This window comes from Haemaphysalis longicornis, unplaced genomic scaffold (genome assembly GCF_048455015.1).
Source record: "Haemaphysalis longicornis isolate Haplotype H1 unplaced genomic scaffold, Haemaphysalis longicornis Haplotype H1 scaffold_18, whole genome shotgun sequence".
Lineage (NCBI taxonomy): Eukaryota > Metazoa > Arthropoda > Arachnida > Ixodida > Ixodidae > Haemaphysalis > Haemaphysalis longicornis.
This window is the reverse complement of record NW_027526282.1, coordinates 1,257,708-1,284,054: the sequence shown is the minus strand read 5'-3', so window position 1 is coordinate 1,284,054 and position 26,347 is coordinate 1,257,708. Positions and strand designations below refer to the sequence as shown.

General features: G+C 45.3%; 1 long non-coding RNA gene and 1 other non-coding gene across 2 annotated transcripts; both read right to left on the bottom strand.

Annotated features, from left to right (window-relative positions):
• Positions 1-3,388: 3,388 nt before the first annotated feature.
• Positions 3,389-3,460, bottom strand: Trnai-uau (transfer RNA isoleucine (anticodon UAU)). Its single transcript has one exon. It is a non-coding gene; the product is annotated as a tRNA-Ile (tRNA).
• A 9,506-nt stretch (positions 3,461-12,966) lies between these two features.
• Positions 12,967-25,908, bottom strand: LOC144166535 (uncharacterized). Its single transcript, XR_013321697.1, has 3 exons — positions 25,783-25,908; positions 20,874-21,150; positions 12,967-13,161 (listed from the first exon to the last, which is right to left on the bottom strand). It is a non-coding gene; the product is annotated as an uncharacterized LOC144166535 (long non-coding RNA).
• Between the last annotated feature and the right edge of the window lie 439 nt (positions 25,909-26,347).

Genomic DNA, 26,347 nt, shown 5'->3' with positions numbered 1-26,347 from the left:
CAGTGTTCGCAGAAGAATAGAAGGGGTATGAGCAGGTACAATCGACAGGGAGTTTTGCGGTAAATTCAATTACTTCTTTTCTGTTTTCGCTCTTTTTACTTTTTTTCTTTTTGCATGTGCATGTAAAGCAGGTAGTAAGAACATTTCCCGAAGGTAGAGCGAGGTTAGTGCACGTGGTATGTCGAAATTGGCTAGGAGCAAGACAGGAGGAAAAAAAGAAAAAAAGCGCGGCAGTTGTATTCAAGTAACAGGTTTGGGGTGGTTGGCAGGATTGTTGCGAATGGAGATGCCCAGGTTTTGTAAGAGCATTATTTTTCTGCTCTATTCAGATACCATAAGGTTCTTAGCTGCCTTTCGAAGCATTGATTCCAGCCGGCTCCAGTCAGTTGAATTTATGGATTAAGTACGATTCTCTGTGTTTCCGGTCCCTTGCAGACTTAAAGTTTGACTGGAGAATATAGAGCTTGAGGTCATCGAAATCGCGCTTCGGCTGGTTGAAGTGCTGCGCGACTGCTATGGAGGCTCTGTTATGAGTGTCGCCCCTATGTCCATTCAGGCGTAAGTTCATAGGTTGTCTCGTTTCTCCAATGTACTGCTTTTGACAGAATGAGCATTCTAGCATATACACAATGTTAGAAGAATTGCAAGTGAAGCTTGAATTAATCTTGTGAACGTATTGGCTGGCAGTGCTATTGACAATGCAATCCGTCTGCAGATGTTTGCATGTCTTGCATCTAGGCCGGAGGCAAGGGCTGATGACTGCCTGGGAAGCGCCAATTTTGGCAAGCATAAAATGTCTTTTAGGTTTTTATTTCTTCTGTATGTAACTCTTGGGGCTCCCGGGAACGTCTTTTTAAGTCGGCCATTACTGGCTAGAATGGGGTTGTATTTCCGCAGGATGTTGTTTATGTTAGAGAACGCTTTTGAGAATTTGGTTATTAAGGCTGTTGGTCGGGCGCTTCCGTTTCAACGTTGTTGCTTGAGCACTTCGTCCCTTTCTATCTTGGATGCTCTTTCGTAAGCCATATCTAGCAAGCTGACCGGGTGATTCCTGCTTGACAGGGTGGACTTTAGTTCATTAAGGTGTTTTGTATAGTCTGTTTATTCACTGCATACTCTTCTTTGCCTGGTCGCCTGTCCTAGAAAGATACCTTGTTTGCAGTGTCATGGGTGGTGACTTGTGTAGTCTAGGTACTGTTGCCTGTACATTGGTTTCCTATAAAGCGTGGTTTTTAGTTTCACATTGTCAAGCACAACACAGGTGTCTAGGAAGTTCACCAGTTTATCCTAGTACTGCATGAGAACTTAATGGTCTGATGCGAAGATTTAAGATGCGAAATGAAACTTCTTAGGGCTGTGAGCCCCTGCTCCCAAATTAGGAAGGTGTCATCTATGCATCGAAGGTAAACATTCGGTTTCAGGGGGAAAGACTCTAAGAGGGAAGCTTCAAGTTGCCCAGAAAAATGTTTGCCTAGGTGGGTGCGCAAGGAGTGCCCATGCTGGATTTGAAAACTTGCAAGTAGTAAGATGAGTCGAACTCGAAATAGTTAAGAGTTACAACTAATTTATTAAAATAATGTAGACTTGCAACGCATGATGGTGCCGGTTTTCTGCTAATGCTTTTGATGTATCTTTTTTTCCTTCGGTGAGGGGAATGTTCGTACAGAGGGCGGATACGTCGAGCGTGACCCGAAGGGCGTCGTTGGGTATTTGGCCACCATGGTTTATTGTTTCTATTATGCGGAGGAAGTGTGTGGTGTCCTGAACAAATGAAGGAAGAGAATTCGGAATGTCTGCCAAATGGTGATTCAGAAACACAGACAATGCTTCCATATGGGTGTCGTTAAAAACTAGGTGTCTGCCCGGAATGTCAGCTGAGAAAAATGCTTCTTTGGGGACTTTATGGATTTTGGGGTGGAGGTAGAAACGTCCTGTTTACTGGTTTGTCGGTCTTATGAAGTTTAGTTCTATTGTGGTGATTAATTCTCTGGAAAGCAGATATGTGAAAGTGCGAAGGATCGTTTGGCTCTATTCGGTCGTGGCCGTGGTTGTTAAGCTGCCTATAGCGCTCATCTTTATATTTTTCCATTGGTAAGATGACAACGCTACCTCCTTTATCTGCTGGTTTGATAATTATGTACGTCCTGGCTGCTAAGTTATTTAGAATGTCTTCTTCTGTGGGGGTCCCGTTTTTGCGTTTATTTGATTTCTTTGTTGTCATTATTATTTCTTTTGATACTGATTTTATATACAAATCGACTTCTGGAGATTCCTCGATATCTGGCGTCTAGGTGCTTGGTGCGCGGAGTGCGTGGTCATTGATTTCACTATTGTCTTGCTTATCGGAACGGAATTCCTTCAGTCTCATTCTGCGGCAAAATTCCGTGAGATCCTTAAGTAACTCGTATTCATTCACGTGGTTGTTGGTAGGGCAGAAAGTGCGGCCTCGTTCTAGGATAATTTTTGTGGTTGTCGATAATGTTTGTGATATATCTATCACGTTCCTGTTACATGTGACGGTTGAGGCGGATACAACATTCTGTTCGGGAACAGGGGTCATGTCGCTGTTCCTCTACTCGGGGGGCTAGATTCTACATTTTGAATATTACTGGAAAAAAATTCCAACGCAGCAGATTCTGATGTGTCTGCGGGGGACGTTAGATGATTTAGTGCCACGTTTTCAGGCTTAGCGTGAACCGGAGGTTCAATGGTGCAATGTGTGTCAGGCAAAAGGAGCTGGTCACGTTGAAATTTAACTCTGTTTCTTGCACAGCTCGTTTTCCTTACGATTTCCAAAGGCTTCAAGATCACAATTTTCTTGCTCAGTGAGTGGGATTATTTCAATCTGTTCATTTAAAATACTAAGTTGATTGTCACAGTGCTCTCTGAGAATTTCTAGAAAGGAAAGCGATGCACGCTTCAGAGTGTCTTCCCATACTCTTCTAGTTGCGGGGGAAGAACTCCAAGAGAACAAATAGCTTTACAGAAGAGGCCTTTGCGGATTTTCCTGGTTTGGAGGTAAGCGCGGATTTGAGGGGCAAGGAGTCCTGTCCGCTCGGTGCAGGTCATTTTTGTTTGTTCCGAGTGGACCTACTGAATTGTTCTCTTCTGTTCGGAGTCTATTGTTTAGGGGGGCTCTTAGAGGTGATGTCTACGTCGATGTCTGTTTGGGTGCTTGTTTGTGTTTTAGTGCGTGTTGTTGTCTGTGTGAACATTGAGCGCGATGTTATTGCTGGGTCGGGATGTTGTTCTCCGATGTGCTGTTCAGCTGGTGTTGTGGCTGCATCTAACGTTTGTGTGCTCGCGTCGCATGCGGGGTTCTTGGGGGGACAGGGTGATTCGCTACTCTTTGGAATGTCAGGTTCGGTCTGCTGCTCGGAAAAACACAAGCCCAGAGTGGGGAACGAACCCACGCCTTTCGATTATATCTCGAATGCCTTACCAATTCGGCTATCTGGGCGACTGTGTTCTCCTTCACTTTCTCGGGAATTTATATTTACTACATCTGTAGCTCACGCTTGAGGGTGGTAGCCAGCGCCACTCAGACTACACGGACAGAAGGGGACCTTCTTTTCAACCCCCGGGGCATGACTCGAACGTCTACAGCCTGTCATGAGCGGGTAACTAGCGAAAAACCGTCTTATGCTACCTTGGCATCAAGGCTGCCAGAATCGAGGCCCTCGCTAAGCTATCTCAGGATAATATGGCTTGTAAATGAGGGGCTCGTTAGGAAATACAGAAAGAAATGCCGGCAGTCTATAACATCAAAGAAGGCATAGGGGAATGGTTAGACAATTGGTTTACCGTTAGGGATGTTTCATTATTTTTTTATTAATTTGCGTAAGAAAGAAAGAAAGAAAAACACGCGCCCAGAGTGGGGGCCAAGCCCACGCCTTTGGATTAGATCTCGAATGCCTTACCAATTCGGCTACCTGGGCGACTGTGTTCTCCTTCACTTTTTGGGGAATTTATATTTACTAAATCCGTATCTGACGCTTGAGGGTGGTAGCCAGCGCCACTCAGACTACACGGGGGGAAGGGGGACCTTCTTTTCAACCCCCGGGGCATGACTCGAACGTCTACAGGCTGTCATGAGCGGGTAACTCGCGGAAAACCGTGTTATGCTACCTTGGCATCAAGGCTGCCAGAATCGAGGCCCTCGCTAAGCTATCGCAGGATAATATGGCTTGTAAATGAGGGGCTCGTTAGGAAATACAGAAAGAAATGCAGCAGTCTACAACATCAAAGAAGGCATAGGGGAATGGTTAGACAATTGGTTTACCGTTAGTGATGTTTCATTATTTTTTATTAATTTGCGTAAGAAAGAAAGAAAGAAAAACACGCGCCTAGAGTGGGGACCAAACTAACGCCTTTGGATTAGATCTCGAATGCCTTACCAATTCGGCTACCTGGGCGACTGTGTTCTCCTTCACTTTTTGGGGAATTTGTATTTACTACATCCGTATCTGACGCTTGAGGGTGGTAGCCAGTGCCACTGAGACTACACGGGGAGAAAGGGACCTTCTTTTCAACCCCCGGGGCGTGACTCGAACGTCTACAGCCTGACATGAGTGGGTAACTCGCGGAGAACCCTCTTATGCTACCTTGGCATCAAGGCTGCCAGAACCGAGGCCCTCGCTAAGCTATCACAGGATAATATGGCCGGTAAATGAGCTGCTCGTTAGGAAATACAGACCGAAATGCCGGCAGTCTACAACATCAAAGAAAGCATAGGGGAATGATTAGACTATTTTTTTACCGTTAGTGAAGTTTCACTATTTTTGTAATAATTTACGTAAGAAAGAAAGAAAGAAAAACACGCGCCCAGAGTGGGGACCGAACACACGCCTTTCGATTAGATATCGAATGCCTTACCAATTCGGCTATCTCGGCGACTGTGTTCTCCTTCACTTTCTGGGGAATTTATATTTACTACATCTGTATTTGACGCTTGAGGGTTGTAGCCAGTGCCACTCAGACTACACGGGGAGAAGGGGACCTTCTTTTCAACCCCCGGGCTTGACTCGAACGTCTACAGAATGTCATGAGCGGGTAACTTGCGGAAAACCATCTTATGCTACCTTGGCATCAAGGCTGCCAGAACCGAGGCCCCCGCTAAGCTATCGCAGTGTAATATTGTTTGGAAATGACGGGCTCGTTAGGAAATACAGAAAGAAAATAAGGCAGTCTACAACACCAAAAAAGTCATAGGGGAATGGCTAGACTATTTTTTACCGTTATTGTTGTTTCATTTTTTTATTAATTAACGCGTGTTTTTCTTTCTTTCGCGTGTCTTTCTTTCTTAGGTAAATTATTAAAAAAATAATGCGATGCGATGGCCCATTTCACCAGGATCCCCTTTTCCACCATCCAGCTCCGCTCACCAACCGCAATGCGTCTTCCACCGTCTCTGACCGTAGCATCACGCCACCGCTTCGCCAGGGCGGTCGCCGTCGCCTCGCCGCCGGTCCGGTCCCCCGCCGCTGGAAAACTAGCTGGTGCGGCCGGCAGGTGTGAGATCGCGGAACGGTCGGGTTTACCAAATCCCCTGCCAGTAGTGATGGTCGACAACAAGGTGTGTATTTGTGTCGACGGTCTGAACGCAACTGCTTTGGTGGATCCTAGTGCTAGTATGTCAGTGATGAGCGCGTCATTTAAAGATCGCCTTGGACATAAAGTTATGTTTGAGTGGGATGGAACTAGATATTTTCATAGGGCTGGTGGTGAACCTTTTCGAGTAGTTGGAATTATCTCGGCAAACGTGCTTGGCGGAGACACTTTCAGAACTGAGTTTACTATATTAGAGTACTCAACGCACGAGGTCATTCTGGGTATCGACTTTTTTTAAAGAATGTGGGGCAAAGTTATATTGCGGTGCTGGAGAGATTTCATTGCGATTGTATTGCCTGTCTGTATCGAGCAAGCCACCCAGACCGGCCGAGGAGTGTTCGCTGTTGCCTCCTATGTCAGCCATGTTTGTTCCCGTGAAGTGCACACATATGAGCACGGGTAGCTCCTGTGTGGCGTTCATCATAATCATCATCATCGTCACCAGCCTATGTACGCCCACTGCAGGGCAAAGGCCTCTCCCATTATTCTCCAATTACCTCGGTCCTGTGCCAACTGTGACCAATTTATCCCCGCAAACATCTTGATCTCATCTGCCCATCTAACTTTCTGCCGCCCCCTGCAACACTTGCCTTCTCTAGGGATCCACTCTGTAACCCTTAATGACCAGCGGTTATCTTGCCTTCGCATTACATGCCCTGCCCACGTCCATTTCTTCTTCTTAATTTCTACTAATATGTCTTTTACACCAGTTTGCTCCATGACCCACTCCGCTCTCTTCTTGTCCCTTAATGGTACACCTATCATTTTCCGCTCCACTGCCCGCTGAGTCGTACTCAATTTAAGTTGAACCCTCTTAGTGAGCCTCCAAGTTTCTGCCCTGTAGGTGAGTACCGGTAAGATGCAGCTGTCATACACTTTCTTCTTCAGCGGCAATGGTAGGCTGCTATTCACTATCTGAGAATGTCTGCCATATGCACACCACCCCATTCTGATCCTTCTAATTATATCTGCCTCATGGTTGGAATCTGGGGTCGCAACTTGGCCTAAGTAGATATATTCGCTTACCACTTCCACTGCCTCGCCACCTATCTCAAACTGCTGTGCTGTCCCGATGGTATTTATCAAGACTACAGTTTTCTGCATATTATTTTCAGGCCCACGGTTCTACTCTGTTCACCCAGTGGGGAAAGCATGCTTTGCAATTCGTCCTCCGAGTTTCTTAGCAAAGCAACGTCATCAGCAAATCTGAGGTTACTGAGGTATACTCCATTAACCCTTAGTCCCACCTGTTCCCAATCCAGATTTCTGAATACTTCTTGTAAGCATGCTGTGAAAAACATTGGAGAGATCATGTCTCCTTGTCTGAACCCCTTCCTTATAGGTATTTTACTGTTCTCCCTATGGAGGATAATGGTAGCTGTAGACCCATTGTAGATATCCTCTAGTATTCTTACATAATGCTCATCTACCCCCTGGCTCCGTAATGCCTGAATTACTGCTAGGGTTTCGACTGAGTCAAATGCTTTCTCATAATCTAAGAAGGCTATATATAGGGGTTCAGTATACTCAGCGCACTTCTCTATCACCTGATTGATCGTGTGAATATGGTCCATTGTTGAATAACCTTTACGGAACCCTGCTTGTTCTTTAGGTTGACTGAAATCTAAGGTTGCAGAGATTAGGTTAGCAATTACCTTGGCAAATACCTTGTAGACGACTGACAGTAAGCTGAGAGGCCTGTAATTTTTCAAGTCCTTCCTGTCGCCTTTCTTATGGATTAGGATGAGGTTCGCATTCTTCCAAGGTTCCGGTACCATTGTGGTCATTAGGCATTGCGTATACAGGTTTGCCAGTTTTTCAAGTACAATTTCGCCGCCATCCTTCAAGAGGTCTGCTGTTATCTGATCCTCACCAGGTGCTTTGCCCCCTTTCATTTCTTTCAAAGCCTTCCTTACTTCTTCGGTCGTTACTGGTGGGATGTCTATCTCCTCTGAACTACTATCTCGTTCGGCATTATCCTGTATGTCCCGGCTACTATACAGATCCCTATAGAACTCTTCGGCCACTGTGACTATTTTATCCCTATTTGTGATGACATCGCCTTGCTTATCCTTAAGTGCATACATCTAATTTTTACCCACGCCAAGACGTCTCTTCACTGCTTTCAGGCTACCTCCGTTCTTTACAGCGTATTCCATCCTCTCCATATTATACTTCCGTATGTCAGCTCTCTTACGCTTATTGATTAGCTTCGAGAGCTCGGCTAGTTCTTTTTTGTCAGCTGCGGTACAGATTCTCATGGTTTGCCGTTTCCTGATTAGATCTTTTGTCTCCTGTGAAAGTTTACCAGTATCCTGTCTTGCCATAGTGCCCCCGACTTCTACTCCACACTCCGTGATAATGCGTGTAAGGTTGTCGCTGGCTTAATGTGTCGTTAGCTCGGCTTCCTCCTTAAGGGCGGATTATCGGTTCTGCAGCGCGATCTTGAATTCTTCTAATTTACGTCTTACTGTTAGCTCATTTATCGGCTTCTTTCGTACTAGCTTGTTGCTGTCCCTCCTCAAATCTAGCCTAATTCGAGATCTTACCATACGGTGGTCACTACACCTTACCCTTCCGAGAACTTCCACATCCTGCAAGACGCCAGGGTTATCGCATAATATGAAGTCTATTTCATTTTTGTGCTCCCCATTCGGGCTCCTCCAGGTCCACTTCCTACTCTCCCGTTTACAGAAGAAGGTATTCATTACGCGTAGGTTATTCCGTTCTGCAAACTCAACTAGTAGGTCCTCCCTGCTATTTCTACTGCCCAGACCATAGTTCCCAACTGCCTTGTCTCCAGCCTGATTCTTGCCTACTTTAGCATTGAAGTCCCCCATAACTGCGGTATACTGTGTTTTTACTTTAGCCATTGCCGATTCCACATCTTCATAGAATTGTTCCACTACTTGGTCGTCGTGGCTGGATGTGGGCGTGTAGCCCTGCACCACCTTGAGCTTGTACCTCTTATTGAGTCTAATTACAAGACCTTCTGCCCTTTCGTAATGCTATAGTACTCGTCTATGTTGCCAGCTATGCTTTTATTGACTAGGAATCCCACTCCCAGTTCTCTTCTGTCCTCTAGACCACGGTAACATAGGACGTGTCCATTTTTCAACGACGTGTGGCGTTAGTTGAGCCCAAACTGGACACAGGGATGAAGAAAACTGTGTTCGTACCTCGGGCTGTGGTTCGTCAGGAGGGTGGCTTTACTCACGTGTGGACAGTTAACGCAAGCTCAGAATCCGTACTCCTCCCTCAGGGCCTCACGCTCGCCACTTTTGCCGAAAATTTAGATACTTCACTGGACGCTCTTTCTATGGCTGACCCTGCTACTAATGTGGAACCGGACTATGCAGCCAATTTCAACAAAATGGTTAACAAATCGTTGCCGTCTAAGCACCGACACGCATTGCAACAATTGCTGGCTCGGCACGCTTCGGTGTTCGATTTCGCGCAAGATGAATACCCTCCTGCGCCACCAGAGTCTCGGACGCAACATCGAATTTACACCAGTGATGCACCACCCATCCGGCAGAAACCGTACCACATGTCTCCTGATGAGCGCAGCGCTATAAATGAACAGACTGAGGAAATGCTCCGGAACGGTGTGATTCTGGAATCCTCCAGGGCATGGGCCACCCCTGTTATACTGGTCAGAAAGAAGGACAACACGTGGCGATTTTGCGTTGACTACCGTAGATTTAATAATGTTATGCAGAAGAACGTCTACCCACTTCTGCGGATTGACGACGCCATCGATTGTCTGCATTCTGCCTCCTACTTTTCGTCGGTTGATCTTAGATCGGGCTACTGGTAGATTCCTATGCACCCGGACGACAAGAAGACGGCATTCGTCGCACCAGATGGCTTGTTCGAATTTAATGTTAAGCCGTTCGGCCTGTGCAACGCGCCTGCAACATTCAAAAGATTCGTGGACTCTGTCCTGCGGGGCCTGAATTGGGAAGCCTGCATGTGTTATCTAGGTGACGTGATATTTTCGGCAGGACGTTCGACGAGCATAACCAGCAGCTTAATGTTGCTTCCCAGGGCATCGCACAGGCTTGGCTGGTCCTGAACTCGAAGAAGTGCCATTTCGGATAGCGCCAGGAGCTTGTGCTTGGCTTGCTTGTTGACCACAATGGAATTAAGCCCGACCCCCAAAAGATTGCTGCTGTTCGTGATATTCAAAAACCCCGATCACTTAAGGACCTGCGGAGCTTCCTTGGACTGTGCTCCTACTTTCCTCGGTTTACCAAAGACTTCGCCTAGATCGTCTGTCCCCTAACAGCTCTTCGTAAAGACACACCCTTTGTGTGGACTTTCGAATGTGACTCGTTTTTCACAGAGTTGAAGCATTTGTTGGCATCAGGTTCTGTGTTGCGCCACTTCAACCCCTCGGCCCCCATTGAGATCCACTCAGACGCCAGCGCCATCGGTGTTGGGGCTGTGCTGGTCCAGCCGCATGGAGGTGCGCATAGCGCTGTCGCCTACGCAAGTCGTACCCTCTCGAAAGCAGAGCGTAACTACACTGTGGCAAAATTCGAATGCCTTGCGACGATTTCCGCCATTCAAAAGTTCAGACCCTACATTTATGGACGTCATTTTACCACGGTAACAGACCATCACTCCCTGTGCTGGCTTGTCGGACTATGCGACCAATCTCGTCGACTCGCTCGCTGGTCTTTACGGCTGCAGGAATTCGATTTCGCTGTTGTCTACAAGAGCGGGCGCCGCCACACTGACGCTGACTGTTTGTCACGCTTTCCTCAACAAGCGCAGCTATTTGAGGAAGAACACCATGCCGATTCCTTAGCTTCCATCTCGACCACGCTCCCCAATGCACTCGTGTTTCAGGAAGAGCAACAAAAAGATAACAAATTGAAGCCATTTTTTGTTTCCGCACAGGCGTCTCAAGCGTCAACTTCACCGTTCGTCGTGCGAGATGGCTTGCTCTGGAGACGGAATTATTCGTCCAATGGTGTTCGTTTTCTGCTGGTCGTGCCTGAGAGGCTCCGGCCTCTCGTCCTGCATGCTATGCACGACGACGTCACCTCACGACATCTTGGCTTTGCTCGCAAGCTTTACCGACTCCGCCAACGTTTCTACTGGCCTCGCCTCTGGAAGACGATGAAGCAGTACATTGCCAGATGCCAGGTACACCAGCGCTACAAGCATCCCACAGTTCCTCCTTCAGGGCATTTGCACCCGGTGCGTTCACCAACGTCACCTTTTGAAAAAGTAGGAGTTGACTTGCTCGGCCCGTTTCCAAAGTCGGTAACTGGGAATCGATGGATATTTGTCTGTGTCGATTACCTGACGAGATATGTGGAAACGACTGCTCTGCCCTTCTGCTACAGCTTCCGAGGTCGCACACTTTTTTCTGCACCTCATCATACTGCGCCATGGTGCACCCCGTGTGGTTATAAGTGATTGCGGACGACAGTTCACAGCGGATATCGTTGAAGAGCTCCTTCGTGTCTGTGGGTCACAGTACCGACACACCATACCATATCACCCACAAGCCAATGGCCCTACTGAGAGAACCAATTCTACACTGACAATCATGTTGGCCATGTACGTATCCTCAGATCACAAAAACTGGGACGATGTGTTACCTTTTATCACATATGCTTACAATACCGCTAAGCGCGAGGTCACGGGCTACGCACCTTTCTTTCTTTTATACATGCGACTGCCAAGTAGCTTCCTCGACACTATCCTACCCTTTTCTCACCATGAAGAGGTTTCTATAGCGCATACGCTCTGTCGTGCTGAAGTGGCCCACCGCCGTGTCCCACTACAGACTTTGACGTCCCGGGCGAAGACTAAGGCGCGATATGACCGACGACACGCACCAGCTTCGTACTTTACCGGTGACCTTTTCTGGCTGTGGACACCGCTACGCATACGTGGTTTGTGCCAGAAGTTTTTATCAATCTATACTGGCCCCTTTGTAGTTGTGCGAAAATTAAGCGACCTAAATTATGAAACCGCGAGATCGTCAATCCTGCAAGACTCAAGTTGTTCACGTCGCCCGCTTGAAGCCTTGCCAACCCCGACAACTTCAACTCACCCGGTAAGCTTCGTCTCGCCACGGGGAAGTGTTACAGCGCAGTTTCTACGAAGGATATTGTCTCCGGGGTTTCTAATGGAAAGGGATTGACCAAGCCCACTGCGGTTTGGTAGAAGAGAAGGTTGAAGTGGTTACGGTGCCGGCCGCTTCCCGATCTGTTCTTTTGGCTCTTCCCGGAACACATCACTATAAATAAACCCATTTCATCAATCAAGACCGTGTCAATATGTTTGGTTCATGCGACAATGAATCTAAATTAGGTCGCGTTTCGTTTGCTTGATTCTGGTTGCAACACATTAATTAAAACAATCTTTGTTTCCCACAGTCGTGATATTCTGCAAAAGTGCGCATCTTTTCCCAGCTTGCTTATTTTGTTGAACGTTTTGTCGGTTGTGAAGTGCTGAAGGGCAGAAGCCCGGTCAAGCAATTTAAGCCTGGAAACCCTGCCTCAACGACGGGCGTTGTAAATGGTCTACTATGAATAAATGGTTTCCTTTACCTAACTTTACCCGCACTTTTGTTCTCTGCATTGGCTACTTTGATATCCGTTGCACTGCTGAGCGCATCCATCTACCTTCAATTTGCGATGACTACGAATTTTTCCGGGAAGAGGCAGAGTACAGAAAAGGCAGCCATCGAAATTTCTACTATAGATGAGTACGCTTATTTCATTGCTTTTGATTTATGGTTATTGACCACAAACAGAACTCGAATTAGTATGTGCTTGAGAGATGCATGCACGATTGGCTCCTAAGACAGTTTCAAATGTATGAAATGTAGTAAGTGGGACTTTAGGATTGCGTTTATTTTGTTTGAAATATAGGTGTTCTAATTCAAGGAGGTTTTGTACACCGAGTGAAAGATTATTCCACCGCAATTACTGTTAAGGTGGGCATTTGTAAGAAGTTTTATCATATGGTTTTGTTTTTGTATTCTGTGCACTCCATCAAGGTTACTTACCGGTGACTATTTTCCCCATGTACCGATTTCCACGAAACGTAATTGTAGCTGCAAATGGTGTTGTTTTTGAAAGTTGGCATTGTGAAGGACACGTAGCTGGATTGAAAAAAGGTTGCGGTGTACATCTATTTGGATGGCGCCAACAATGTTTTGGCAACGCAGGGTCCGCAGTTGCTCTTGTAGAAAAAGCGTTCTTCCAAAGTTGTCCCATTCAATTTCTGCCAGAGCATTTAATTTGCGCGCTTTTATTTTTACCCGTATACACAGAAACACGATGATTTTGAAGTGTTTATTTCAAATCTTAGTCTTGAGCGTTACCGTCCACTACAGCTGACAAACTGCCAGTAAGTGCCATTGACCCAATACACCAAAGCGTCACCGTCTTGCAGAAGACCCTGGCGTCGACGTTTTAGTGCGTAGACGGGAATGGAAACGTAGATGACCGTATTGCTTTGAGTTTTTACTTTATACGCAAAATAACCACGAAATATCACCTTCGCCCGAAAACGGCAGCCCTGAAAAAAATAATTGCCCTTTCACGTAGACCCCTTGATGAAGATCATGGAAAGTGACGAATATTTTTCTTCAAAATTCTCTCATTATTACACATTTTTGAGAGAAAATTAAAAACGTGGTTCTGGACTCACCGTAATCAGTACAGGGTATCAAATCAAATGTGATAACACTTTCTCAATGTATTTTCAGTGATTGTTATATTTACAAATTTAGAAGAAACCATTATAGACTTTGCTTAATTTCTCTAATGCCAACCTAATTAAAGCACATAGTTCAAAGGGGGTCTCAAAAACAAATAACACTGAAATGAATCGGCAACAGCAACTTCAAAAGGAATATCTTTGGAAAATCTTCCTTTACGCCTACCAACTATAACGTAGCCTAAAGAAAAACGAACAACGTTCCTAGCTCGTTCAACAGCACAGCTTTTAGGGAGCAGAAAAGAATACTGCCTTGAACGAGACATTGACTTTTTTATCGCTTCTGCTATGGTAACTACCCCAATATTATTATATATATATATATATATATATATACATATATATATATATATATATATATATATATATATATATATATATATATATATATATATATATATAAGAGGAGGATGGGGTAGATCATTGAAACAGATAAACAATTTGGAAAGAAAGGGGAGAAAGTTGAGAAAGTGTAGAAAGTCCGAGTGGCGCTGGCTACCACCCCCAAGCACCGGAAACAAAAAAAGCCTAAAATAAATACCCCAGCAAGTGGAGGGGAAAATAACCCCGCCGGTAGCGTAGTGGTTATCGCACCAGAACGGTATTCTGGAGGTCGTGGGTTCGGATCCCACCTGGCGGGCATTTTTTCTCCACTTTCGTTCTTTCCTTCCAAATTCTTTATGTTTCAATGACCTACCACATCCTCCCCTTTGCTTTCCGAGGTTTTCCTGACTGCCAACTCTTATTTCTGTCTTATTTCAACGAGCCCCTCATTTCCTATTCTGATTCGCTATATATATATATATATATATATATATATATATATATATATATATATATATATATATATATATATATATATATATATACTCCAGAAAGAAGCGTCCGAAATTGTCCCGGTCACGTCTGGTGTTCCACAGGGTAGTGTCCTAGCTCCAATTCTCTTCCTCATTTTCATAAACGACCTACCTGCCCAATCCAGAACCAAAATCAGGCTCTTCGCAGATGACTGCAATATTTACCGAGAGATTAATTCACCTGATGACCGCATAATTTTAAATGAAACGTTAAAATTCATTTCCAGGTGGTGTGATAATTGGCAGGTGAAAATAAACGTACTCAAATCCGCTTTTTTGATCGTAACGAGGAAAAGATGTATTTCTGAATTTTCGCACACGATAAACGACACGGCTCTTACCAGGGTGACAGAGTATAAATACTTAGGCCTCACCATAACGCATTATCTTAGGTTTCGATCCCACATCAATAACATTACATCATCCGCTCTGAAACGGCTATTTTTTCTCAGGCGCCGCCTGCATCTCGCGCCACCTGAGACAAAGCTGCTTGGGTACAACACATTCGTCAGAACAATCTTAGAGTACGCAAACATCGACTGGTTCCCTTCCGAAAGAGTGCATACTAACAACGTCTTAGCAATACAACAGAAAGCGCTTAGGTTTATATTCAACAAATACAAAATAACAGAGTCATCTTCCGAGTTATTAAAAAAGGCTGAGTTGCTGCCCATGCAAACTAAGGCGAAATTAGCGCGTTTAAAAATCCTGTTCCAATTGCTTCATAATCAGATGAACATTAGTATCACAAACCTCATCTCGGTCGCACAGACACGACCGACGCGTAATAAGCACTGTTTTACACTCACTGAAATCCCTTGCCGCACTAACTGTCTCAGCAACTCCTTTTTCCCTCTGGCGATAAGAGAATGGAACAAACTAACCCCATCCATCACGAGTGCCACTTCAATGACAACATTTTTAAAACTTGTGGAAAAGCAAATGGTGCAAATTTAATTTTTTTAGCTCTAACCATGTGGCGCTACCCGTATTATAAACTGTCGTCATCGTCTGTTTGTATGTGTTACTCTGAGTCTTTTACAGTTCGATTGCTTTTATGGCTGTATGTTTTGTTGAAAGGATCAACCAAATGTATACCTTTTCAGACATGAAGCTTTATGAGTTTGCTTTTAGTGATGTCAGAGTGTATTAATGCCAGTAATATGCACACCTTGATCACTGAAACCGCTCTGTTATTATACATTGTGCGGTGTATTGCTATGTATTTAGTACTGACTATCACATTCTGTGACGCATTTTTTACACTTCAATGTACTTCTTTTTTCCCACCAGCTATGATCCCTCACGAGATTAGCAGTATCTCTAAATAAATAAATAAATATATATATTTATATACATATTTATATATATATATATATATATATATATATATATATATATATATATATATATATATATATATATATATATATATATATATATATATATATATATATATATATATATATATATATATAGTTATATATATATATATATAGTTATATATATATATATATATATAAGAAAATAACACTTTTAACATGGTAGAAGCCACGATTGTTGCGAATGTTTCAGCAAGAAAACTTGCCTTCGTCAGGGCAAACCCTCCCGTCGCTGGTACGCCTTATAAAGGGGTAGGTCCGAGGGTTTGCCCTGACGAAGGCAATTCCTTTTGCTGAAAAGGTGGCTACAATCCTGGTTTCTACCTTGTTCTAAGTTTTCTTTTTGTTTATTGTGTTCTATACCATCTTCAAAGTTTTATAGCTCGTTGGAATAAATATATGTATATATTAATAAATAAGAGTTGGCAGTCAAGAAAACCTCGGAAAGCAAAGGGGGGATGATTGATTGATTTGATTGATTGTGGGGTTTAACGCGCCGACGCAACGCAGGCGATGAGGCGCGCCGTAGTGGAGGGCTCCGGATTAATTTTGACCACCTGGGGATCTTTATCGTGCGCCGAAATCTCGTACACACGGGCGTTTTTGCTTTTCGCCTCCATCAGAAAAGCGGCCGCCGCGGCCGGGAATCGAACCCGCGACCTCGTGCTCAGCAGCGCAACGCCTTAGCCACTGAGCCACCGCGGCGGGTGCAAAGGGGGGATGTGGTAGGTCATTGAAACAGATAAAGAATTGGGAAGGAAAGAAAAAACAAGTGGAGGAAAAATGCCCGCCAGGTGGAATTCCAGGCTTTGAATAACAGGCTTTGTAGAACGCTTCTCCAGGCTTTGAATTCCAGGCTTTGAATAACATCTTGGCGTTCGCTGATTATATCCAGCATGCTCCTGCTTGGGTACGAAATATAGGGCAAGAAGCCTGCCCACCGTTGTCTGTATCCACCTCCCTGTGTAGGAAGATTTAGTTGTTTTCACACCGCAACCATTGTATGCGTCGATGAGTCCTACGCGTGTTGTTCCAGTCGGCCCCCGAAGTGTACAGCTGTGCTCCCGCGTTTCACTGCACCACATTCCATCACTGTCAAGCGAACGCGAGCACCACACAACACTTCGGGAACAGTCTTGGTTATGCTTTTTGATGCATTCCCTCCTTGTAGGCCTTTTAAGCGGATGTGTCGCCGTGTTTTGGAAAATGCACACGACATGCCACGTTTTTTTTATTTCCGAGCTCGCTGTCTCCCTGTACGTCTAACGGGATCAGCGGCCATTTTCACGACTACCCTCTCGTATTTGCCGCGATCTCATGAAAGGCTCCTTCTTTAACTGCGCACACAGACGGGGCCTTTGCCGCATGAATCCCGTCAGCCCAAGTTATCTTGGAGATTATGTGCTTCGTTCTCGGTCGGAGCAAGACTATGTTATTACATCGCATTTACACCGTCACTTGTTTGACGGAGTGTTTAGGCGGGTATTGCCTTATGCACTGCGGAGTGAGGATTATTGTACTGCTGGAGGATTTACCTAAACATATACCCCTTGGAACTGCCTATCCGGCTTGTTTTCATTTACTGTGTAGTGCCATAGGAACAAATTTTATAAAGGTTTCGAAATAAAACAAACGTCTTGTCTTCTAAGTGAAGACGCGGCTCGTGGGATGAAGCGGCGATGATAGACAAACGCTTCTTGTTCAGATTAACGTGCCGTATCACGCAGTTGTCTCGAGCGATAGTAGGTACATGTCAATGAAAGACTCACTGCACGTGACACAGTGAGGCAGGTGTTAGTAAGAAATCGCAAACCTTATTCGCACGAGGTCACGGGTTTGATCCCTGGCCGCGGCGGCCGCTTTTCTGATGGAGACGAAAAGAAAAACGCCCGTGTGTACGAGATTTACGCACACGATAAAGATCCACAGGTGGTCAAAATTAATCTGGAACCCTCCACTACGGCGCACCTCATCGGTTGCGTTGCGTTGGCGCGTTAAACACTACAATCAATCAGGAAACTTTATTCACTAAGTGTAGTAAATAAACATGTTTATACCTCACAAACAAAGTGAACAACAAAAGCGATAAATCATACGCGCACACTACAGGTGAGAACTTTGATGTTAGCTTTTATTAACGGGGCATAAATGCCTTGCGTACGAAAAAAATCACAATGCCGCCGCATCCGTCAGACCTGTCTGAAGTTTCCAGCCCATTTTACCATCGCTAAGTTGAAAAGTCAGCAGCGCCGAATTTCAGTTCGTCTAGGCAGGAACACAGCCTGTGTTTCCCTATTATCAGAGTTTGGGTTTGGGCTAATTGGCAGCGGTAATCCATGACTTCGTGTAGCGCGAACGAAACGACAGAGGACAAAGGGAGGCGACGAGCAGAAGCGCTAACTTCCAACTGAGTTTAATAAAAAAAATGCGTGAATTTAAACCACTGGGGCGGAACATTATCAATTTGCAATGCGAAATATTTTGTGTGAAAATTTTGTCATGACCTGTTTTTTCGGTTTTTTCTTATCTTTGTTTCTTTTGGTAATTTTCCGCCCCAGGGTTTCCAATTCACGCATTTTTTCAATAAACTCAGTTTGACGTTACCGCTTGTACCCGTCGCCTCCCTGTGTTCCCTGTCGTTTTGTTGGCGCTACACGAAGTCATGGATCCCTATTATCTCTCGTAGAGACGACCATGAACTCGCACATATGAGACCAAAGCCATTTTAAGTGCAGAGAACTCTAGGGGCTCAGCTTGTCATCGTAGGTCACCCGTTGGACCCAAGTATACCCACATGGCTGTCTGTCCCAGCGGCTCTCGTCGTGGCGTAACCCAGAGGCTTCGAATGCCAAGCCGTTTCTATAGTCATAAGCGTTCGAAACTTGTGAACCGCTGGCGCTTGTCATGCATCTCCCCGTCGTTTAGCACAAAAAAAACTGTTCGTACAATTGAGGCAAAATATACGTAGTTAACCAGCAGTGCCCGCGTTCATTTAGTTAGGAACGTTCGTTGATTTTGTTTTTACCATTGTCAGCGAGAAAAAAGCGGCAGTAAAACGCCGGAACGTGGGGGAGAAAACAAAAGCACGAAAACATTAGGACTCCCGCTTGCACAATTTCAGGGAGGGGGCGTGTGAGCACTGTGAAGGCGGGAAAGTTTAATGACGTTGGGTGGTTGCAGTGAGCGGATGACGGCTCTACAGCCCGTTCTGGCGGATCACTGCTCTGCCTTTCCGTCAGCTTTCGCATTGAGTGGAAAGGCTTTAAGTTTTGATAAGTTGCGAACACTAAGAAACTTGCTAGGAATAGTTAGGCTTTGCCGACGCGGGTGGGTCGTTAAGTAATTTTGCCTCCTGCTCGAACAAGGGTGGTTTGTTTCTATTTCTTTTAAAAGGAAAAACTATGTTTATGAGCGTATACTTGCAGTCGAAGCTCAGCAATATTTTATAGAATTAGCAGAGTGTAAATTTCAAGCATTTGCATCGGTAGGAATTACGACGCCAGCAATAAACGCAACGACCCCACGAGCAGAGTACTAAGCGTTTTGCAGAGTACTAAACATATTAGCGGGCGAATGCTCCATCTGGTCAGGTTCTAGCTGGTAGCGCGTCAGTTTTGTGTTGGAGTGGGTCAGGGGTTCGATTCACGCCATCTGGGCGGATTTTCGTTCTCCGCTCCTAGCTCCTCTCCTGGGGACTGTCGGAAAGGTGCACCTGCTCGTCCGTTAAGAACCAATGGTTAAGAGAGTAACAGTTAGTCCCGTCGCACTTAGCCACGTAGTGGCTAATCGTTCTGGCAGCTCAGTTAATTCCCTAAAAGAGCAGTAGCACTTCATTGCTGCTCTTTTGGCCGAGAGTGTATGCTCGGGCAAACTATGCTCGTGCAGAGGGATACAGGTGTGTTGCGATTACTCTGGTCGCCAGTCTTCACACGATCGCTGACCTGCCGTATTACTGGCAATTCCGCGTCGCTGGTGTTTATATGCTCCATCCCATCCATGCTGCTGTCGTCCACCGGCCACAAAAATGCGGGGACCTTTGTACTAGTGGCGCGAAGACGGGACAAAAGCGAAGCTGGCGGCTCTACCTAGCGTTTTCTATTTTCGGCTGACTTTATGCTTGGTTATGCTTAGAGCCGAGGCCAATTTTTCCCCATGACAATACTCCAAGACTCGACTATACTCCAAAACGTGGTCAGATTTGGTGCGGAGTGGCTTCGCTAGTGGGCCAAAAACAGTGAACACTCGGTCATTAAGGTACGTACAATCATGGAAGATTGATATACGAACCGCGTAACGCACGGCTAGAGATACCGGTGCCGTCACCTGGCAGCGGTTGTCGAAGAGAGACGTACATGCGCAGTATAGGTGTCCGGAGCGAGGGTGCGTGTCCCACTGCGATATGTCGCCCTCTCCTGGGTCGCGTTCTTGTCTCGTCGCCATGCCGCAAGACCGCTAAAAACAATTGTTAGCGGTACGGCGCGAACTGCGGGCGCTGCATGCTCGGCGCACACGAGCTCCCGCTCCCCTTCTGTGCCCGCGCCACATCCCCGACATATATTTGCCCGTGTGGTGCACGAACTTGATCAAATGACGATGCACACTTGGGTCACGCCCAAAACCACCTTAAGGTCTGCCCGCTGGGGTTCTACAAGCACTGAAATGGCTGCGAAAAAACAGAAAAACAAAAATCGGTGGACGACCGCTAAGGCGCATGCAGCGGTCGTCCACCGGCCTCAGTACAGTTAACGTACGGCGGCTGAACCCCAATGCCCGTAGCATGGCCGAACTTCCGGCAGCTTTAGTCCGGCTGGAGTCCGATGACCGCATCTCGGCGGTCCTCCGGTGGCCTTACTTCGGCCGCACACGGGCGGCATCCGGATGGCCGGAGCCCTACGGCTTGATTCTTCGGTACGAACGTAAGCCGGTCAACTGGCCGACGGACCCTGGCCGTTGTGTATCCATGAGAGTACGGCCGTATACAGCCAAAAGGCCCACATTTGGACACGGGCCGAACACGTCTGCCGTAAAAAGGCCGGACAGAAAATCCCTAGCCAAAGTACACCGGCTTGAGTTAGGCCGAACCGTCCTGTGCTGCCTGGGACTGACCTTGCTACTTTGTTGACTGCCTATTTGATTCTTGTAATTTCTCCTAGGTAAGGCACTGCGCACCCCCATAAACGTTCATTCTCCGAAATCCTGTATTACTTTTGCTTGTTTAAAAATTTGCGCAAAAAAGAGTCGTGCAGGAAAAAATGTTCGAAGGTTTACGTACCGCCTCATAATCTTGTATATTGCTCCAGGTATGACTTTTTCTGTAATACATCCGTGGTATGTGCGTTGCATTTCGAAGATTTACGGTAATATGACGATGGCCTCCTTTATGTCTTGAAGGTATCATTGGAACGGACACATTCACGACCAGGTCAAAAGGGCCGTCTATGCCATTATCTATATTCCACGCTAACTGCACTTCACAGTCATCGGTGTAAGCTTGCAAATCATATCCCCCCTCACATTTTAGATCTTCGACATGTCCTGTGATTGGGTGCCTGAGAAAAAAGGAAAAGCCTGTAGAGCACAACAGAACTGATCTGTTATGTTGGTGTACAAGAAATTAAACCCCTGCTGTAAAAGGTATGTACTGTACGTGTTTAGCACCTTGAAATCGAGATTAAAGCTTTTATTACCATTCAGTGAGCATTCATATTTCAGTTTAAAACATATTCTCGAGTCGCGCACAAAATCTTTAGTTTTAGCCTCAATCCATCAGCAATACTTATTGCTGAGGTGCTAATTGTTCGCCCCCTTCGCTCAAATTAGTTTTGCTTCTTTGGTTCTACTTTGCGTTTTTCTCCACACTGGCACTGAAGTTATTTTAGGAATAATTATTTTTCTTTCCTTACGTTTGTTTATCTAATCACAGCGAAGTCGAAAGAAAGCAATAGGTGTTGTTTTGCCCTGTGTAGTTGATTTTGCATTATGTAGTTGATTCTGCCATAAGTAGTTGCCTTATGTAGTTGAAAATTATGTAGTTGATTTAAACCAAGCACGTTCAATAGCCGAGGACTACGCAGTGGCTGAACGCCCTATGCGTCACCGGAGACGCTGAACTGCGAGGCGCTTAGCCACAGTCTCTCGAGTAAATTTGCAAGGATTGTGGCTTTCCTCGATGCAACTTGCAGTCGACGTCAAAGGAAAGGTTGAAGGGGTAATTGATATAAAATATTTTTGTCGGGGTTTGTCTGTAATGACTTTGTACGACACTGCACTGCAATATTTTCGAGGGCCTTTTTTTATCTGGAGTATGGATGTCTACATCATTATCGCGTGTTAATATTGTGGCGTCATCTGCAGAAAGAATACCCTCAGTTTTATTTGCGCGTGCAGGAGAGGTAATAATATATTAAAAAGGAATAACTGGGCCAACAATTTATCCTTGTAGGACAGTTTGTTTTATGGGTGTAGGTTAGATAAGTTACATCTAAAAGGTGTGTAAATTGAGTCTAGTATGCACGATAGCCCTGAAAGAGTGCTACTCGAAGCCCGAACAATTTCTGTTGATTGAACCTTTGAAAACAAATTTATACGGGTAATGGTGTACATAGCTTTAGTAAAATCCCAGGTCAACCTCCAGCCGAGCGGCCTTTGCGAACAAGTTGTTCATTCTAGTCTGCGAGTTCTGTGAGTTCACATTCTGTGGACAGATCAGGAAAACCAAAGGGGATTTTCGCTAAAAAATAAATTAAAAAATCCTCTATAGCAATTCGAGATGTGTTTCTTAATTAGTTTACTAGAGAAAGTAAATATATTTATGGAGCGCTATTTACCTAGGCATTGCACTGACCGTTTAGGAACACCATAGCAATCGTACTACGTTTAAGCCCAGAAGAAAAAACAATGCTCGAAAATATTTCAGTGCTTGTAATAATGCAGTGCAGGAAAAGAAGAACCTGGTGGAAAACAAGTTTTGTTTTAAACTGGCGAAATAAACGTAACGCAGTACCAGTCTTTTTTTAATTAAGAAGGTCATTAAGAACCGCGTCAGGTGAGGTAGACAGCAGGTAAAAATCACGCGGCCATTTAGGAGAACTCGTGGAAGTGGAAAATGGAAGTGGAACTCGTGGAAAATGGAGAACTCGTGGAAGTACCATATTGCTATTACTTTGTAATAATAGCGGAAGTAGAGATAATAAAGCTACATAATAATAAGAACCGAAATGATCAGAAAAATAGCAAAATAAATTGTTCTCAAGAATAGTATGACAAATAAAAAAACATGCAGCTGAAATGTCTCCCTTATAAACAGAGATTCAACTATGAAAGCGTGCAGAAAAACACCTGAAATTGTAAAAAATTGCCAATATTAAAAAACCACCAATTTCTACAAAAATGAAATTGGAGGGAGTAACACGTTTAATCGCTTTCGTTTTAAAAGCATAAATGGACAGAACTGGTTCAACAGAAATTTGAAAAAAGCTAGAGGTAAAAAGAAAATCGGACTGCCACAAAAAAGAACATAGGAAAACGAATATGAATCTCATATATCTCTTCAAAAACGCGAAATAAAACAATAAAACCACACAAAAGTATGTTAGCAGCACCAATAAACGACTAGCCAACATGTTCAAACTCCGTAACGCCATGCTTTTCTTCAAAAACGCATAAAGGGTGACACAAACAGTTTTAAGCGTTATAATTGCGTATATCAGACAAATTAACAAATCAATCTTTAAAAACAACACTAAAAGCAAAAATATAACAAAGATTTCTTATTATTTACCTGAAAAAATCAACACTGTGCATATGTGTTGTGGGGAGACCCCCTCGCTGGTTGTTTTCAGGTATTCAGTGGAGACTGGAACCATCCACAACGTCAATAAGTAGGCGAAGGAGTTTGACAACGCCACAAAAATATATATCCTTGAACGTGCAGCGAGTGCGAGTGTTCGGTGTAGTGAAATGTCGGGCCCCAGTGAGGTGAGCGAGGACGAAGAGAAGGCGGACCCGCTGCTGGGATACGCCGAGATGTTGGACTGGTACCGTGCCGGTCGCTAGACCATGCCACCGCCTCTTCCAAGACTCTCGCGAGAGCAGGAAGTGCGTTTAGGCAGCTGCAAACCAACTCCGTGCTCACGCCGGCGCTGGCGCGCTACGTGTGCCCGGAGGTGTTTGACAGTGAGCAGTGCAGTGTGTTTGGAAGTGCAACAGCGACTCTTACCCACATTCTCTGGGACTGCACTACGGACCTGTGTCCACCCGGGTCACACCCGGGGGGCTTACCGACGGACGTGGTGTGGGCTATGCAGTCAAGAGACTATGAAGTGCAGTTGCAGGTAGTCCAGCGGGTCGAGGCGGCTCTCGCCCGTCTATCCCGAGGGCGGGCTGATGCCGCGCGGGACCGAGGAATGCGAGCGCTCAGGACTGCCCGAGGTCCGGCCGGCCCGAGTGGAGGTCGGGGGGACACCGCGCCTTGACGACAGGCCTAGAATAGTCGGGCTGTGGCCGATTCTGCGTGGTCTGCCTGCAGCCTCCGTAGGATTTTTGATCCAATAAAGTCGATTTCTCTCTCTCTCTCTCTCAGGCTGGAATGCAGAGGAAACCGCGAGGAGTGGACGGAGCCTGTAAGAGGAGCGCGACATCCAGGTTGAAGACTCGAAGATCGTCGAGTTTTCGGGACCCGAGCTGAAGAAGGGTCCACCAGGTGCCTTGGCATCCGGGGGCCGAGCTGCAACTCATTACTTGAGGCGCGCAACGTTCGCGTGCTCCGTTCTTCGACGAGCCGCTGCCTGCTGCCCGCACCGACCGGAAGCGGCCGGCTTTCTCAAGGCGCTCGATCGGGATCGGGTGCCGAGCCGACCGTAGTGAGCGAGGACAAGGGTGCCTGTTCCTCGTCGACGTGTCGGCTTCGGTGACGCCATTTACGTAGCCCCGCAACGCGACACCTAGCATCTTCGTCAGCACCGACGACGACCTGCGGACAACGCTTTATCCTCCTGGAAGACTTGATGGGGACTGCACTTCACATTTTCTGTAGAGTGTGTATTTTCAAGTTTTATGTGTGTTGTTTAGCTTTTTGTTACAATTACTGGCCATGTGTGTGTTGGTTTGAGGATATATGTTTTTGTGGCGTTCTCAAATGCCCTAGTCTATTTATTGGCACGGTGGCAGGTTCCAGTCGCACCTGAATACCAGAAAAGAACCTGCGAGGGACGATCCCCTCACCACAAATTGGTGTCAGCAACAGGAAGAGGGCATTTGTGCATTCAAAGTTAACGCCTCAGGAATCAGGATAGGATGAGCGTGCAGGAGATTACTGATGCAGAGAAGAGTCTCGGGTTACGTGATGGAGAGTTGTGGGTGTTGGTGGGCTATGCTCTCGCGAGATGAAGGGGCAGCAAAGCGCGAGGCTACTCGAATGCGACTTGAGGAGGAAGAAATGAACTTGCGAGAGGGTTTTTTCTGTTAAAGCCCTTATATCTTCAACATAAAAGGAAAATTAAACGATAAAAACTCGCAACTGGTAAACCTTTCAAGATGAATACAAATTGCAAGAATGACCACAACAAAAAGCTACAATTGGAATGAGCAACATTTCGGATGTTTTAATAGCGTAAATAGAGATAATTGTTTGAATGAAAAATTGGGACACTATAAAATAAAACGCAAAAGAAAATGTTGACAAACCCCATTTCACGATATCAAAATATGCATCTGACACATGTCCTCCAAAAAGTGACAACTAAATAAGAAAGCTAGCAAAAGAAAGTTTTCAATACGAATACAAAAATAGGCAAAATGCACTCTGTCATGCATCTACTGAAAAATAAACAATTGTGCAGTAAATGAATTTAATTGCTCTAATGGTATATATTTAAATTATTAGCGAAAAAAGCAACGGTAACCTAAATACACTACAACAACCCAACATTTGTGACCACTAATGGGAGAAATACTGCAAAGAACTCACACAGTTTACAACCGCACAAGAATGTCCCACATTAGTAGAGAATTTCGGAATTTCAGGTAATGTTTTGTAGGTTTTGCTGTCATTGTAGGAAGGTATTTTTGTCACCTAATTTTTACGTTTCAATTATAAACAAACAACCCTTCATTTTAATACACCAGCCCCCTGACTTGTATATTTACACCACAGCAAGCAACATAAAGAAAACACCACTTACTGTATAGTGTGGCGCTGACGAGTCCAGTATGAATAATTACTTGTAAGGCCCCAGTCTTCTACATTCCTAAATTGGTTTACGTACGTTTGTGCAATTTCTGTTAGATTCACACGCCGACTTTCTCCTAGGAATTGTAACGGCAAATAATAAAAACAGTGTTAGTTTACTGACACTATATTTATTGTCAATAAGCAAATACTTAGTCCAGCCCACATGCGAGTTCAAGGCATCACTTCTGTGCTTTGCTGGGCAGAGCCATATCCGTGCGCGAATCGCCATAATCATACGTAAATGATCATCATTTCGTAGATCTATTAGACGACTGCGCACCGTATCACGTGTTAGATGCTGAAGAAACACGGAACATACCAAAACTACAAACCAAGGTTTTCCCACACAAATCAAGGCTGTCTCTCATGTTCCCAGAGAGATATAACGAAGAATGCCAGAAATGCAAATTACGAGCAGACGTTTTCCACACAGTCTGGAACTGCCTTATAATTTTGCAACAGAACACCTACCAAACCTCTAGAGTCCTTGGATTTAGCACTGTCCAGCTCGAACA